This window comes from Artemia sp. Qi Xiang Cuo, chromosome 5, assembly GCF_049724085.1.
Source record: "Artemia sp. Qi Xiang Cuo chromosome 5, ASM4972408v1, whole genome shotgun sequence".
Taxonomy (NCBI): Eukaryota; Metazoa; Arthropoda; class Branchiopoda; order Anostraca; family Artemiidae; genus Artemia; species Artemia sp. Qi Xiang Cuo.
In genome coordinates, this window is record NC_142798.1 from 53063521 (window position 1) to 53082771 (window position 19251).

The 19251-nt window shown below is 30.2% G+C and overlaps 1 protein-coding gene across 2 annotated transcripts in view; it reads left to right on the forward strand.

Moving 5' to 3' along the window:
• Nucleotides 1–19251, forward strand: part of Lamtor3 (Late endosomal/lysosomal adaptor, MAPK and MTOR activator 3) — a 36758-nt gene that overhangs the window by 17053 nt on the left and 454 nt on the right. The gene's annotated exons all lie outside the window — the stretch shown is intronic.

The following is a 19251-nucleotide window of genomic DNA, read 5'->3' on the forward strand; positions in this document are numbered from 1 at the left end:
AAGACTGCAGCACTTGTCTGATAAATATTCTGATGGAACTAATTAAAGCCTCCGCCGGGTATCTTTCAAAACCTTTGTCCTTACTTTTTAGTTAAATTACCTCTATTGGTAAGCTCCCAAATTTTTGAACTGAGGTTTTTGTTACTTCTGTGAAAAATAAAGTTAAAAAGGAAGATATTGGGGGTGTCCGACCAATTGCCCTTACTCCTATTTTCTCCAAATTGTATGAACGCTTTTTAGGTGAGGGATCCCAAATGTTGACCTTAGGCACTCCGGGAGCTTACTTTTTACATCCACCCCGTTTTACATCGTCTTCATCGTCTTTGGCCAAGATATTTAAAAAACTTGAAAAATCTATTTCCAGGGTCAATGTTATAGCAATTAACATACAAAAAATTTAAGATTTAATTAACAACACTTTATTGGTTTTAAAACTGTAAAATGGCTTTCAAGTTGCCGCCTATTTAATTTGAATAATTGCTTCTTTTTTCTCTGATAGACCACCAGTTGGAAAAACCTAAATTTGTGTTCGGATCCTTTCCCAATTTCGAAGGGTGTACCCCAGTGAGTCCAGTTAGGTCCAATTTGTCCCTTGCAATTATAAACAACCATGGTATTTGTTTTCTCGGATAGATGAAAATTTGTTGATGATCTTACTGTCTAAGATACTTGTTACAAAATTCCAAAAATAGTCCAATTAATTTTCAGAAAGATTCAGCTCTAATTAATGATATGACGGTCAATTATTTAAATTCAACCAGTTCAACAACTAATTTTATTAAGACTCCTCTTTCTTTCATTTGCTCAATCCCCTCTGAAATGTCGCTTATTACTTCGAAATAATTGGGTGTTACAATCTGATGTGATTTAAAACGGGATTACCATTTAATGATATTTGAAAACTCAGAAGTTCTACATTTTCCCTCCTTAAACTCATTGAAAACTTTAAATATCCTAAATTGTATTGTTTGAGGATTTTCCTTACATTCGTACGCCCAATTTTGAGTACACATGTCAGGTTTGCCATCCTGGTATCTCCAATGAATTGTTGGACAGAAGAGATGTAGTCCAAAAAAAGTGCCTAAGAATTATTTTCAATGTAGATAAAGTGTTTTTTATCTCCCTTCTTCGTATATCCAATCTGGTCACCTTCGAGAAAAGGAGGACATAAATTGTGTTGCGTTTGGTAAACACTGCCCTCCATAACCCCCGGATCAATTAACAATTCTCTAGTCAATTTTCCCTGTTGACCTCGCCCCGCTCGTTCTTCTTCAACAAAAATGCCCATTTTTACTAAAATAATATCTGCTACAGAGAGATAAAGAAGAACGTTTTCCCATACACACTCAATATGTTAAAAAGGGATCCCCTAAATCGCTTTTTACCGCTCATTGTGTAATTTTTATCGTACAATTTTCGGACTTTCCTTTTATGGTCTTTTTTTTTTGGAAGACTATGTTTTACATTCTCTGGTATAGAGTGTCTTTTACATCCCTGAATAACAGTAATGAGCCACCAAGTGAGTAGTAACCGTACAATTCGTTTAAAGTATACATTCAGACCTACGCCTGAAGGCATAGATATGTGTGTATATTTTAAACGAATTGGGGTTACCAAGGTCATTTGCAAAGAGGTACCGTTTCTATAGAAGGTATAGTAATTTGAAATATCATGTAGAATTTGCTTGAAGGTATCTACTTTGCGTACGTGCTCGTACCAAACCGTTTTGTTATAATCTTTTCTGCTTAAAGTTTTTTCTGACACAATTAAATGATTTTATATTTAATTATATAAAATTTTTTTTTTTTTTTGGTTACATCCGTGTCGGAAAAACCGCTGTATCTTTTTAGTTTTATTTACATTACATATTATTAAGAGACTTGAATTCAAAGAGAATAGTTTTTATTTGCAATGATATTAGTAGATGAAAAAGATGAGGAGTGTATTTACATTATTGAAGATTAATGATGGAGCTAACAACAGTGACGTAATTACTTCTTTAGTTTACGATATTTGTGAATTTTTTGCGAAGAGGTATTAGCGTAAAGGTATTGCAAAGGTTAAGAATGTAAGGTATGAAATTTGCCCATTGTTAGCATTGGAAAGTATAGCCTACGGATTTTTTTTTTTTGTGCGGGCGGGAGATTTGCCGCAGGGGGCGATATTTCACAGGAAGGACCGACCGTAGGGAGGGACGTTCCTGGGGGTAAACCTTCCAGGGGACCTTTTACATAGGGGAGTTTGCCAGATTTCATTGTACTTTCCAGGATTTGTCGAACTTTCTCTTTGGCGACTCAATTTTACACGTGGAGATCTCCCAGCGGAATTGTACGAGGGAAATCTTCCGCAGGGTTGAAATCGTCTGGGGGGTTTTTCGGGGGGAGCTGGGGTCGGTACTGCAGAAGACCGTCCCCGCGCGGCAATTTTTCCGGCGAGACTAGTTCTGTTGGGAGGGGGACTGTCCCAGGAAAAAATTGCCATGGAGGGGGGATTTCGCCAATGATTTGAAAAACAATCACGTACTAATATAAAAAACAAACCTTTCTCAAGTGAAAGTAGGCTTAGGAGAATATCCCAGGCCTAATTGTGCGCCTGAAATTTTCCTGGGGAACTTTTAAGTGAAAATAGAATTTTTGAAGGGGAATTTCCGGGGGTGGGGACTTTCAAAGGGGGGGGGGGAACTTTCCATGGAGGTATTTTTCGTGGGAGTATTTTTCATGGAAGAGGGGGGATTTCACGGCATTATCTGAAAAACTATCTGAAATCTAATAAAAAGTTTTTTAAACTGTTTTTAAAGAGAAATATTAACGCCTTATACTAAAATAAATCAGTCAGTTTTTGTGGGGATCCGCCATCATAAATACATCGATTTTTAATATAAATTTTTACAACAAGATTAATTAAGCACAACTCGCCTGACACACAAGGCCCTGACAGTATATGAACAGTAATTTTCGAACGACGAATGCTTCTACTTAATTTTATTTGAAAAATTGCTATGTATTTAATAGATTAACTGTTAAACAAAATAGTCCAATTATGATGATAATTAAAAATTGTTTTCTTTTAAGTTTTTGCATCTTTATTTTGAACATATTGCCATGGAGGACAAAATCCGTTGTAAAAATAAGACCCAGAGATCGTTCAGACAGAGTGAGAGTTCTATGTGACTGAAGGTTTTAATTGACACAAGCAGACTTAATGTCTACCGAGTTTGTGACCCTCTACAGCTGTGTTGGCTCAAATTTTGTACCACCATGATATAGCATATAGTAACAAAACGAGTTGATGTACGATCAACATTGTTTTTGACACTTAAAGACCTTGCATTATACTCTAATTATAATAACTAGATAATATTTTCAAATTTATTCCCTTATTAAGAGAGTTTTGAGATTTTAAAAAAAAAAATATTTCATATATAGGAAAGTATGGGGGTGGGAGGGGGCAATTCTGTGTGCAGACTAATAGTTTCTTATGTAAAAAAGGGGGTTTCCAGGGGTGCGGAGTTCCGACGCAAATTTTACCAGTTTTTTTTTTTTCCGACAACGTGAGTTAACTTTTAAATTAAATTGTAGTTCTTTTGTCTTAGTGATGTGCTACTAAAATTTTTAAATTGAAAAATTATTGTTAATTTATAGTACTTAATACAAAATTTCATTCTATTCACCTAAAACTATATGTCGGTATCTTGATGTCAATATGTTCAGTATTTATGAATTTACGTTAAAGTAAATTATGAAGGGGGGTTTCCAATTTTTTTTTTCCGGGCAATTTAGCTAAAATAATTTATAATTTTTATGACTGATTTCTTATGTTTGTTATAATAAAATATGTATTATGAAAAATGTGTATTATTTTATTTTATTAATGGGTAAAATTAACTCTTTTATAATTTAAAAATGTTTCATTTTTAGTTTTTAATGAGTAGAAGGAGTTTGTACGTGACTTAATTTTTCATGAGGAGGAGGGTTTCCAAATTTTTTTTCCGGAAACTTGAGCTAACTTTTAAATTAAATTTTATGTCTTTTGTCTTAGGGATTTGCTCCTCAAATTTTTAAATTTAAAAAAGAGTGTGCTGTTATAATAGTAAATAGAATCTTTAATTCTTTTATAATCAAAAATGTTGAATTTTGAATTTTTGACTGAGGATAAGGATTTTGTAGGGGGATTAATTTTACATGAGGAGGGGGGTTTCCAGGGGTGAAATTTTCAGGGGGAAACTTTACAGATTTTTTTTTTCAGGAAACGTGATCTAACTTTTAAATTAAATTTTAGGTCTTTCGTCTTAGGGATTTGCTCATAAAATTTTTAAAATTAATTTTTAGTGTGACTTTAGATTAGTAATTATAATGAATCAATCTTGTATAATCAACAATGATGTTGGCTTCTTCCTATTTTTCAGAGTATAAGGATTTTGTACGGGGATTAATTTTACATGAGGAAGTGGGTTTCCAGGGGTGAAATTTTCAGGGGGAAATTTTACCCAAATATTTCTAAAGCACTACAAATAACAGAATCAACTTTAGAGGGCAATTTATCTCTAAAAGAGGGGTTATTATTTCCTTACTAAATTTTTCTTCTTTTTTAAGGATAAGGATGAAGATTCATAAAATAACAGACTTTTTATTTTTACATCTCTAAATCCAATCAGAAAAATAGAATAAAATTTTAATCTTTAATAAACAAACATTCTTTCAATAATATATTTTATACTTTAGCATGGAGTCATTATTTCCTAATAAATATTTTCTTCTTTTCTAGTACATCACCGATTTTAAAGACCCAATGAAAAGGGCCAGTACTGATAATGTCACTTCACTAACATGATCGATGATACATAGCCCATATCGACCTCCTCAACCCCATTCCCAGCTGTTAATGCTAAAGACCTATTCCACTCATCCGGAGATGCCTATCAAGGGTTGTGATCGGAGCGAGTTATAAATATCATTTTTTTTGTTACTCTTAAATTTTTAGAAGAAATTATCATGAGGTTGAGAATTCTAGTGATTCTTCCACATTATGCTTAGACAATTTTGACCTATTGAAAGATGAGAAGTAACGGGGTGACATGAGGAGAGGAGTAATACATGATATGGCGAGAAATTTTTACAATTCGAAAGTAAAGTCGCATAAGAAAAGATTAAATGGGAAAGAATATTGGGACGACGATCGAAAAACGAGAATTCGTAAAGATTGTTATCTCTAACGGTATCTATTAACATACAGTTTAAAAGACTGTGATTAAAAATCAAATAAAAATGCGATGATTTATAGATATAAAATTTAATATTATGAGAAAGATTTTCTAAGAGACGAGAAAAATTGGTTACTAAAGACACGACATAATATAATATTAAATATATTGGATATCGCAGTCATACATCAAATGAAATTTGTAAGAAGAAGTAACGCACTAATATCAACAATGAATTAAAAGACATGTTTTTATATATTTCAGAAATATATTTTCATATATTTATTGTTATTATTTTCCTAGGCTGAAGGGTAGATGTTTGAGAATTTTAAGAGACTATTTTCCTTATTTTAATATATTTAGTCATATGAATACTGAATCACTAAGTGGTACAACAATATAAAAAAATAAAATATTTGTTATCTACAAGAACCTTCATTGAAAATAAGCATAACAAAATATACTATTTTACAGATTTATCACTTTCAGAATTATAATATCAAAAGATATAAAAACTTTTTATATATTATAATTAAAACTTTAGAATATAACATTATATTTCTTTATTTGTTGATGAAATTAGACACTGCTGTGGAAGATTTTTATTTTTCTATGGATAAACTAGAATTTACATGTAAGCTATTTATTAAAATTCGGACTTGAGTTAACTGATCATGATCACAGAATAACTTTTTATATCTTCTACGAAACATTTGGATCACTACTTTAAATTATTCCATTTCTTTGAGAAAATCTGAACCGAAGTGAAAAATTTTTAGTTTCTCTGGGACAAGATAGAGTTGATCTTTAATTTATTTCTTTTTTCATTGAGAAAATTCAGAAAAGAACTTGAACTTTTCTTCACCTCGTTGAGATAAAATTAGAAATTAAATGAAGCTTTCTATCTTCCTGGAAAATATTAATATTCATAGTATAACTTTTCATATCTTCTACACTAAAATTTATAACATTACTTTAAAGTTGTTTATGTCTTTCGGAAAAACTACAGAATTAAAGTTTAGCTAATGATCTTAAGATTTAAATATTCATGATTACGGTGTATATTTTTACATCTTCTACAAAAAAATGTTTATTAAAGATTTAAATCTATGACTTTGGGGAAAAATACTAATTGCACTGGAACCTTTTATATTATTTTTAAGTATATACTTTATAAATAAATACTTTATATTTTTATTTGGAAAAATCATAACAGAAGTTAAAATTTTATTAACATCATTGATAGAATTTTAAAATGTGGTAAAACTTTGTATTTTGGGAAAATTTTAACACTGGAGTTTTTTATATTAATTGAAAATATTAAAGATCAAAGTATAAATTTTTATTTACAAATACAAAATACGTGTTAAAAAAAAAAATGATTTCTAACAACATTAAAAATAGTTCTTACAGTATATAAAAGTTAAAACAACACACAAAGCAGTACTTAAAAAAAATAAATAATTATTAAAAAATACAAAAAGTTTTAATAAATCCAAAATTCCAAAATAGTTATTAAAAAAAAAAAATTATTCGTATTAAATAAAAAAATAATATAAACACATCAAAATTAGTTCTAACAGAACAAAAAAAATATTTGTTGAAAAATACAAAATACTTGAATCAAGAAAATAAATTTCTATCAGCATCATAAATATTTATTATTGCAAACAAAAAATACAAAATCATTAAAAAAATAATTAATAAAAAGCATAAACAATTCTTGCAAAATACAAAAAGTTTTGAGACAATCAAAAATAGTTATTAAACAACAAAAACTATTCTTAAAAATAGAAAAAATCATTTATACAAATCCAAAATAGTTCTAAAAGAGTTAAGAATATCTAATTCAAAATATTAAATGCGCGTCACAAAGCACGTAAATTCTGACAACACCTAAATTAGTTCTTACAGGATACAAAAAGTTCAAAAAAACTACTAAAACTGCTCTTAAAAAATAAAAATTATAATTAATAAATAAAAAAATATGTTAGACAAATACAAACTATTACTACCAGAATAAAAAATAGTTGTTGAAACAGTGGAACTACTTTTTAAACAACAAACTTATGTATAGGCAGGTCCTTTTCACCTTGCCACCAGCGCTATTGCCCCCCTGTGTGTAATAACCCGTGCAAAAAAGATAGCAGAACTCCCCATCCACTTTATAAATCAGACTGGTTTTTTTAGTTAAATATGAGTATTTATATTTACAGTTGAAAGATCTTTATTTAATTTTTTTATGCTTATTGTAGTCCCGGTTTCGGGCGCGCACGTAACCTGGTCTAAATGAACCTTAAAAAATGAAATAAAGCTATGTCGGCTACATATCTCTCCCGATTGGTCCCTAAAAACCAGTCTGGTTGAAAACGTGGAGTTTTCGTACTGCTCACTTTTGCAATGTGTAGGAACCAGTGGAGTCCCATCGTTTGGAAGGTGCCAGAAAGGCATACAAATCTTTTTGTTTTGTAACAAGTATTTCGAATTTTGCAACAACTATTTTTTATTCTGTTAGTACTATTTTGGATTTGTCTAAAATATTTTTGTATTTCGTAAGAATAATTTTTGTTTTTTAGAACTATTTTCAGATTTTGTTTGAACTTTTGTATCCTGTAGAACTACTTTCAGTGTTGTTAGAATTTCCGTGCTTTGTGACACGTATTTCATATTTTGCAGAAGATATTCTTAACTCTGTTAGAACTATTTTGGATTTGTGTAAAGATTTTTCTATTTTTAAGAATAGTTTTTGTTGTTTAAGAACTATTTTGATTTTCTTACAACTTTTGTATTTTGCAAGAATTGTTTCTGCTTTGTAAATTATTTTGGAATATGTTTGAATTTTTTGTATGCTATAATAACTATTTGGGATGTTGTTAGAAATTTAGTGTCTTGAAGCAAGTATTTGGTATTTTGCACCAAGTATTTTTTTTATTCTGTTAGAACTAATGTGGATTTGTGTAAAGTATTTTTGTATTTACTACAGAATAATTTTGTTTTGTAAGAACTATTTTGGAATTTTGGATTTCTTAAAACTTTTGTATTTTTTAAGAATTATTTCTGTTTTGTAAGAACTGCTTTGGAGTTTTGTTTGAACTTTTATATACTGTAAGAACTATTTTTAATGTTGTTAGAAATCTTTTGGTTTTTTAACAAGTATTTTGTATTTTGCAAGAAAAAGTTATACTTTGATCGTGAATATTTTCAATGAAGATAAAAAACTCCAGTGTGAATATTTTCCCGAAAGATAAAGTTGTACTTCAATTTTAAATTTTCTAAAGGAAATGAAGAAAGTTTAACTTCTCTTCTGAGTTTTCTCAATAAAAAGAAATTAGTTATTGATCAATTATATTTTTACAAATAATATAAAAAGGGGCATTTGCTAGTAATTATTTTCCCCAATTTCCTCGATTTAAATAGTAACAACAAATTTTTTGTATTCTATATAAAAAGTTTAAACTTGATAATGTATATTTCTACATTACTAGCAGTATATAACATTTAAGTATGTAATTTTTCTGAAAGACATAATAACCTTTTTATTAATTTTCTAAATTTGTTTGTCTTATATACGAAAAGATTTACACGTTATATGAATATTTTCATAGAAGATAAAAAGCGTCAGATAATTTCTAATTTTCTCCACGTTGTAAAGACCCTATCACTTTATTTAAAGACTATTATCAATGAGAAAAAAAATAACTTACAGATCAATTCTATTTTTTCCCAGAGAAACTAAAAATTTTTCATTTCAGTTCAGATTTTCTCAAAGAGATGGAATAATTTAAAGTAGTGATACAAATTTTTAGTATAAGATAGAAAAATTTATTCTTTGATCATTAAAATTTAAATAAATTAAGAATTTTATTATAGAACTTACATTTCAATTATAATTTCTCAATAGAAAAATAAAAATCTTCCACATCAGTTTTTAAGTTCATCAACACATAAATAAATTTAAAGTTATATTCTAAATTTTTCCGTAGAAGATAGAAAAAGTTTTTATATATTTTGATCTTTTCATTCTGAAAATGATAATTCGGTAAAAAAGTTAATTTTGATATTCTTATTGTCCATGATTTGTATGGTATATAACTAATAAAGACTTTTGTTCTATTTCTTTACCCGTACTTATTAATTCTTCATATTACTATATATATTAAAATAGGGAAAATATCATATTAAAATTCACAAGCATCGACCCTTAAGTCAAAGAAAATAATAATAATAAATATATTACCATTGATTTCCGAAATATATAAAACACTGTATTATAGGTCAGTTTAGATCTTAAGGTATCTCCTTAGTAGACTCATAGTTCTATGTTGTATCAATGGCCTATAAATGATCTAGACTTACCAATGCTTCCTACTATTACAAAAAAACTTTTTCTCGTCTAGTATAAAATAGTGCTCAGTAGATTATAATGGATTTATTTATAAAATCACATTTTTCTGATGTATTTAATATATTTAACTAAAACTGTCTTCTATTATATACATTTTATTTTAGACCAAATTTACTTGAATATTCTTGCTATCTTCTTCTCCCTTTTCTGTACAATTTCATCTTTTTTTATGATCTCGACAGATAGCAAATTAAATAGTACTAGAAATCAACTTTATTAGTATTCTACTCAGGTCCCCTCGTTTTTTTTCATCGTGAAATCGGTCAACACTGTATCAGAATTCTCGAGAAGACTAACTAGAATGATCAACAACAATATAAAGACAACTACAAATTGAAAAGTCACAAAAAATGATATTTCTAAATCGATATGATCACCCAAAGGGTCAGGCATCTCATGATGAGTGGCAGATTGCGTTGGCATTAACGGCTTGGAAGGAGGTGATGAGTATGGATGGGCTATGCATCGTCGACCATTTTAGTGATGTGGCATTATCATTCCTTGCCCTTTTCATTGGGTCTGTCAAATCAGGGATTTCTAGAAAGAAGAAACAATTTAGTATAAAATAATGACTCCCTGCTACAGAAGAAAGAAATTAGTGAACGTATGATTGTTTATGAATTCTTAAATTTTTAGTCTATTTTCTTATCGTAGTGATATATGTAAAAATAAAAAGTCTTAGTTGTTATGCCTAGTAAAAACTATACTTAAAAAAGAAGACTTATACATAACTTACATCATTAACCCTCTTTTAGATATACTTTGCAAAATCACTATTGGTCCTATAGTTGTATGTAGTTACGCAGTAAGATATTTTTAAAATTTCCCCCTGAATATTTCACCCCTGGAAAAACTATTCCTCATGTAAACTTAACAACCGTACAAAATCCTTATAATCTGTCTAAACTGCAAAATTCCACATTTTTGATGTTAAAAGCATGAAAGATTCTCTTTACTAATAGAACAGCACACTCATTTTTCAATTAAAAAATTTGAGACAAATCCCTAAGACGAAAGACCTAAAATTTAATTTAAAAGTTAGCTCACATTTCAGAAAAAAATCTGTAAAGTTTCCCCTGAAAATTTCACCCTGGAAACCCCTCCTCATGTAAAATTAATCCCCATACAAAATCCTTCTACTCTGTCAAAACTGCAAAATTCCACATTTTGATGATAAAAGCTTGAAGATTTCTCTTTACTAATAGAACAGCACACTCATTTTTCAATTTAAAAATTTGAGGACAAATCCCTAAGACAAAAGACCTAAAATTTAATTTAAAAGTTAGCTCACGTTTCCGGAAAAAAAATATGTACACCCCCCTCCTCCATTAAAATTAAGTCCATTACAACATAATTCGAATCAGTCAAAAATACAACAGTCAACATTTTTAATTATAAAAACATTAAAGATTCTCTTTAATAACAGAAAATCACACTCATATTTAAATTTAAAAATTTGATGAGCAAATCCCTAAGACGAAAGAACTAAAATATAATTTAAAAGTTAGCTCACGTTTCCGGAAAAAAAATTGGAAACCCCCCTTCCTCATGTAAAATTAAGTCCCGAACAAAATCCGACGTATCTGTCAATACTAAAATAGTCCACATTTTTTATTATTAAATCAAGATAGATTCTATTTACTAATATAAAATAACACTAATTGTTAAATATAAAAATTTGAGGAGAAAATCCCTAAGACGAAATACATAAAATTTAATTTAAAAGTTAACTCACGTTTTTGGAAAAAAAAACTGGTAAAATTTGCCCCGGAACACCTCACCCCTGGAAACCCCCCTTTTTTACAGAAGAAAAAATTAGTCTGCACAAAGAATTGCCCCCTCCCTCCCCCTTACTTTCCATTCGATGAAATAGTTTGTTTTTTAACATCGTAAAACTCTCTTAATCAGGGAATACATTTGAAAATATAATATCTTTCGTCTAATTAGAGTAGAATGCAATTTTTCTCTTTTTGAAAAACAGTGTTGCTCGTACATAAACACTTGGTATTAATCTATGCGGTAACAGGAGCGTGCAAAATTTTATTCAACCCTGCTGCCGAGGGTAAAACACTAAGTCGACACTAAGTCAGATATTATCAATTAAAACCTAAACTCCCATCGAACTATATGTATGTATGTACGATCTCTTGGTATTATTTTTACGACGGATTTTTTCCTCAAATTACATTTGGTCAACAGAAAAAATGCAAAAGTTTTTGTCAAAAACTGAAAAGAAAACAATTTTTAATTATCCTCATAATTAGAATATTTTGGTTAACCGTTAATCTATTAAATACATATCAATTTTTTCAACTAAAATTAAGGAGCAGCATTCGTAGTTCGAAAATGATTGTTAATCTAATTTCAGGGCCTTGTGTTTCAGGCGAGTCGTTCTTAATGAATTGGGGTGTCACACTTTAGCGTAAAAAGCGATGTATTGAGGAGGGGTAGCTCCTCATTAACTGTATTCGGTATGTTCTGTATTTGATATTAAAGCTATAAGTTATATAAGATTAAAAAACATTTATTGTTTTTTATTTTAGTTTTTCAGATAAGTTCGTTAAATCCCCCCCCTCTTCTAGTGACATTTCTCCCACGTACATTACCTACCTGGTAAGTTCCCCCCCTTTGAAAGTCCCCACCCCCTGACATTCCCCTTAAAACAGTCTATTTTAACTGAAAAGATACCGCGGCAAAATTAATGCGCCAAATTAGGATTGTGATAGTATCCAAAGACTACTTTCTAGTGAGAAAGGTTTGTTTTTTTTATCGGAGTATTTGATTGTCTTTATAATCATCTGCGTCCGGGGCGCGCCACGGTCAATGGGTACTGGAACACGCGCCCGCGCACCAGACCTAGTCTACCCTGACCAATTCCCCCCGCGGAGTCGGGGTGATGGAGCCCATACACCCTCGCACCCAAAAAAAACCCCCAGACGATGTCAACCCTGCGGAAGATTTCCCCCGTACAATTCCGCTGGGAGATCTCCACGTGTAAAATTGAGTCGCCAAAGAGAAAGTTCGACAAATCCTGGAAAGTACAATGAAATCTGGCAAAATCCCCTGTGTAAAATGTCCTCTGGAAGGTTTACCCCCGGGAACTTCCCTCCCTCCGGAAATTCCTTCCTTTTTACTAGCACCCATTCTTTAAAAAACCCGCCCGCAACAAAAAAAAAAAAATCCGGCGGCTAAACTTTACAATTCAAAACAAGGGCACATTTAAAACCATAAAGACGTAACCTTTGCTATACATTTAAGATAAAACAAATGCGCAAAAAAGTCACAAATATCGTAAACTAAAGAAGTAATTACATCACTGTTGTTAGCTCCATCATTAATCTCCAATAATGTAAATAAAAACTATTCTCTTTGAATTCAATTCTCTTACTAATATGTAATGTAAAGAAAACTAAAAAGATACACCTGTTTTTCCAACACGGATGTAACCTAAAAAAAAAAAACTTTTTTATAATGAAATATAAATAAATTTAATTTTGCCAGAAAAAAATTTAACCCTAACAGATTATACCCAAACGTTTTGGTCTGAGCACGTATGCAAAGTATATACCTTCAAGCAAATTCTATATGATATTTCTAATTACTATAGCTTCTATAGAAACGGTACCTCTTTGCAAATGACCCTGGTAACCCCAATTCGTTTAAAATATACACACATATCTATGCCTTCAGGCGTATATCTGAATGTATACTTTAAACGAATTGTACGGTTACTACTCAAGTGTGATGGAGATAAGTACTGCAACATGAATGGACTAGCATTACCCCCCATAGGGATTCCTATCCTTTGCTTATGCAAATTACCATTAAATTTTTATAAAAGTATTAAATAGAATAAATTCTAGTAAATCGTAAATCAAAGCTAAGCTATAACATCTTGAACTAGTAGTACTATTAAAGAAATCAATCCATCTAGCCTTCTTATTGCAAGCGTCAATTTTTAGAAAAACCAAATGAGACAAAAGGAAAGCTTTCTTAATAATCTTTTTTAAATTTATAAACACTAAATTAATTGGTAGATTTGTATACAATATAGTGAACTCAAATGAGTCCACTCTTTTGGCTGAAACTAAAGCCAGATAATCTATTACTTTCAATAAATTATTGACACTGCAATATCATTTAAACTTAGAAAATTTTTGAATTTCCGAGCAATATGCCTTAAATTTATTTTTAATTTCCCCTAAAATACATGACAGGTCAGTCGCCGCAATTCTGGTTGGGCATCTGGCTGCTCCAGCAATAAAGCGTGGTTTAGGGGGATTCGTATGAAATTTTGCCGTCCAATATAAAAAAGGGAAATTTTTATCATTATCAATAACTTTAATATTAAATTTTTTTAAAAGTATATCTTCTATTCTTTTCATTAAATTATCATTGTCATCTTAAACCTTTTTATATGTGTTCGTTGTACTTACTCCTTTGATAAAACATCACAATAGAGCCTCTGACAGATTATTGCAAAATAATTATTAGCTTTCTCAATAGGTACAATTACAAAATCGTTCTTTTTATCAGAAATCCCTTGTTTTATCTTAGCATTATAGAAAATTGCCTCATTATTATATATCTAATTGCATTATTATATATCTAATTTCTAATTTTAGTAGTAATTAAATTTTTCCAATTCTTAAAACTCTTTTTATTAATTTTCTCTTTGTTGGACCACTTCTCAATAAATAAATCTAAATCATTACTTAACCCACTAAGCACACTTGATGGTTTTAGTTGATTAGAAAGACGAAATTTAGCCCCCATTTTCATTATACTCTGCAGATCCAATTGTGTTATTATTGCCAAATCACCTGTTATAATGTGTTCGTAAGTTGGATTTACAAATGATAAAAATTGTTCGCAATTACACACATTTTTCCATTTACTATCCTTGTCAAAATTCTTAAGTATTGAATTATAATTAAAGATCATTTGTCCCGTCGTTTTGAGAACTAATATGTTATTATCGGATTATTCTTATAATTTATATTACTAGGAAGGGCATATTTCACATGACGCTGGTTTCAAATCCCAGGTAAATTAATATCCTCTATTTGTTTACTTCTAAAGTTTATAGATAGATATGGTCTCTTCTCCTTATTAACAGTCCTATCAGACTTTTTATAATTTGGAATATATTTGGTTTTAGCTAAAATACACACCGTATCATAAATTTGTTTAATTTTTGAATTACATGGTGTATTACTATTTATAATCCAAAATAATTTTACTAAAGTATTTTTTGATAACTTATTCAAACATTTTATTATACTTGCCTTACCATTAGACTCAAACAGCTGGACCAAATCCCTCAAATAAATATTTAAATCTATACGATTCTTTCTATTATTTTTCCTATGCCCTCTTGATCGATGTTTATGTTTAATGGGATGGTTATACGAAGAATGATCCTTTAATCCATTTATACAATTCACAGCAGCATTAGACATGTCTCCATATTTAGCAACTTGATCATTCAGCCCAAAAGGGTAAGGAGTACCGAGAGCCTGGATCCAATAGTCTTCACGTTTACGTAGTTGATTATATTTCTCTTCTTTGGTTAAATTATTTAAATCCAAATTGTCTAAAATTGTAATAGTTAAATTATTTAAAGAGCAAGTACCATTGTTACAGTGATGTTCTAGATCATTATTAGTTTTTCCCGTTAATTGTGCTTTTGTGTCCCGAAAATCTAACATATAATTTGTTAATACTTTCCCCCACATATTGTAAACTACAGATTTTACATTCTAATAGATGAATAATATTAGATCTTTTACTATATACACTACTCCTGATTTAACATTGAAATTTTTCATTATATAAAGTGCTTTGTACGAAAGACGGAGGGGTGAAATAATCTCGGCAAAGAAAACGACCGGTACACTTATCAATATCTGGTAGACCGCCTTGACTGTTACTATTCTCCTTTCTAATTATTAAAATATCAAAAAATAAAACCATAACGACATACCAAACAAAATCCAAACCATACCCGAAAGTCAGGCCCATTTCCGTCCACCATAAGACCTTTCTCACTACCCAAAAAAAAATAATTAACAGTGTCATGTTAATAACCTGGGTCAGGGTTGCGGTCTTTTGGGAAAACAGACGATTCCTCCACCTGCACTAGATCCAACCTGAAATCATACAGTGTGTTACAGGTAACTGTTTGGTTAAAAAAAACTACTTTCTTAATTAAGTAACTAAGATAAATGAGCACTTTAACAATGTCTAGACCTTACTCATTCATCCCATCACCTAGGACAAAACAGTAAATTCAATCCAATTGCTAAAAAATTTTATATCGAAAGTAGAGTATACTCAACGTTGATAAATATAAGTTATTGTCCCAAAACCAATCAAAAGCATCTTAAGTCTACAAAATATTAATATTCCCCAAGTAATCACTTCATATCAGGGCTCCTCAGAGGAAAACTCATGTGCCAATACGGCTTCGGCGTTTAAATATCCTTACCCTGGCAAATGAACGCGCCTGCCATAACACCATGTGGCATCCCCTTATGTACTGTCACCTGTGGAATATCTACGGAAACTCAACCAAAAATATAAAAATACCCACAAAAATTTGCAAAGCGTCATTCACCACCATTCACCTAGAACCGATTCAACCTAAAATCTGCCCAAATCTGACCGAATATCACTTCGGCCCATTTAACTCCCATATTTGCATAACTACAACTGTCAGTAAATACCCATTCACTTTCGTGCAAGTAAAAAAATATATAGGGAAGAGAAAAAAATGCCTCCAACAAGTTACTTCAAAATATCATTCAAAATTTCTTGATAATTTTTATTATACTTATTTAAAAGTTTATTAGTCTGAAAACTAAGTTTTTTAAATTGTCAAGCAAGTTTTTGAACGGAAAAACCTCTTACGATTAATTTATGGCTAAGTATTTGACTTCTACTTTTAAAATCAATGTAATTAGTACAAATTCTCGCATATCTAAATAGTTGAAAATAATAAAATGAATATGTTGTATTTGAATGTATATTACTTTTAAGTAATAGGAAATTAACTATTTCAAAATTAAAATCATCAGTTTTATTATACATTTTAAAAACTAATGTATTATTATGTGAAACATTAATATCTAAATTTAGAAAATGGTCATAATCGCCTTTCTCATCGCTAGGTTCCTGATATAACTCTGGTGGGTATATCTTATTCGAAATCTCTAAAAACTCTTCACAATTTATCACCAGAAGGCCATCTAAATATCTTTAATTATTTCAAAGCAAATATTTTATATTACTCGTGTTCTTTTTATCAATCATAAATTCATATTCTTAATGGCTTAAAAACAGGTCCGCTATGAATGTACTAGCATTACCCCCCATAGGGATTCCTATCCTTTGCTTATACAGATTATCATTAAACTTTATAAACGTATTAAATAGAATAAATTCTAGTAAATCGTAAATCCTATCTAAGCTATAGCATCTTGAACTAGTAGTAATATTAAAGAAATTAGTCTGTCTAGCCTTCTTATTATAGTTGTCAATTTTTTGAAATACCGAATTTGACAAAAGGAAAGCTTTCTTAATTATCTTTTTTAAATTTACTAACACTAAATTAATTGTAGACTTGTATACAATGCAGCGAAATCAAACGAGTCCACTCTTTTGGCTGAAACTAAAGCCAGAGAATCTATTATTTCCAATGAATTATTGACATTCCAATATGGATTAAACTTAGAAAAATTTTTAATTCCTGGGCAATATGCCTTAAATTTACTTTTAATTTCTCTAAAATAAACGACAGTTCAGTCGCCGTAATTCTGGTTGGGCATCTGGCTGCGCCAGCAATAAAGCGTGGTTTAGAGGGATTCTTATGAAATTTTGCCGTCCAATATAAAAAAATGGAATATTTCATCATTATCTTTAACATTATTATTGAATTTTTTAAAAAGTATATCTTCTATTCTTTTCATTAAACTATTATTGTCATCTTGAACCTTTTCATATGTAGTCGTTGTACATTACTCTTTTGATAAAGCGTCACAATAGAGCCTCTGACAGATTATTACAAAATGATTATTAGCTTTATCAATAGGTACAATTACAAAATCTTTCTTTATGTCAGCAATCGCTTTTTTTATCTTAGCATTATAGAAAATTGCCTCATTATTAAGATTATGTGCATTATTATATATCTTATTTCTAATTCTAGTAATAACTAAATTTTTCCAATTCTTAAAACTATTTTTATTAATTTTCTTTTTTTTCCACCACTTGTCAATAAATTAATCTAAATCATTACTTAACCCACTAAGAACATTTGATGGTTTTAGATGATTAGAAAGACAGAATTTAGCCCAGATTTTCATTGTACTCTGCAGATCCAGTTGTTTTATTATTGTCAAATCACATGTTATAATGTGTTCATAAGTTGGATTTACAAATGATAAAAATTGCTCACAATTACACACAGGTTTTCCAATTACTATCCTTGTCAAAATTCTTTACTATGTATGCTACTTAAACCTGAACATTCAATATTTCTTAAGCTCATAGGTTTTTGGTTACAAATTTTGACTCTATAAGGCAGGTCTAATTTTAATAACTGCACCAGCAGGTATTGATGTCCGCGGGGTTCGATTTTTTCCGAGGGCTAGTTAAAGTATTCTCCCAGAAAAGAATTTATTTGCCTAGTTGGGAGACGAGGAATCGAGAATGGTGAAGCCTTGTTCTCCTCTTCTCTGTATGTGGTGAAACATAATTTATATATCAGGCCCCTTGATCCGATCTACTCTAGATGGCATTGAAAGAGGACAGGTAAATTGACATCTTAAAAAAAATCAACACAAGTTTTTTTTAAGCAATAATTATTTCCAACATCAAAATTAAAAAAAGAATGCAAGTGATTATTTTTCAAGTCATCTAAATAAATTTTATAACTTAATACAGCTGTTTTCCACAGGTAATGTCTCATATATCACCTGTCAAGGCTCTTGTGTTTATATTATTCTTGAAAGTCGTCCAATAGTTGCACCACGTAGCCTTTTTGTTTGTTAAAAATTTTAACCAACTTTTGCTGCGTTTGGTTTCTATCTTGGTTTGCAATTTGTGCTTTCAGCTGACGTTTGGTCAACTTGTCTTTCTCCAACTAATTTTGAAATTTGTATACAGTGAAAATAAAATACTATGCAAAACTGTTATACTACGCATAAAACAGGGCTTGCGTGGCAATTTCATTCTTTGGAGTAACTTATTATTGACTCCGTTGATTTGAATTTTGTTATCCATCAATAAAGGTGAAGGTCTAAAAATCTTTAATCACTCATTTGTGTTTGATTTATTCTGAATTATACCCACAAGCTTGAATCTGGTGACGTATTAGTCCCTGGCGAATTGTTTCATTCATTATTTTAAAATGCCGTTTTAAGAGTATAAAATTTCAGTACAAAGTAAACAAATTTTTCTCTACATATTTTACAATGGTATTACCATACTACATTATTAATAAAAACGTTTTCGAAAAAATTTTCCTCCGTTGGACATTTTGTGGTGTTATGACTTACTGACTGAAGCTAAAGCGTAGGAGTGGGGGAATTGCGATAAGCTTCTGTGTATCCTAAGGGGGGTACGAATCACAGGTCAAGAATTA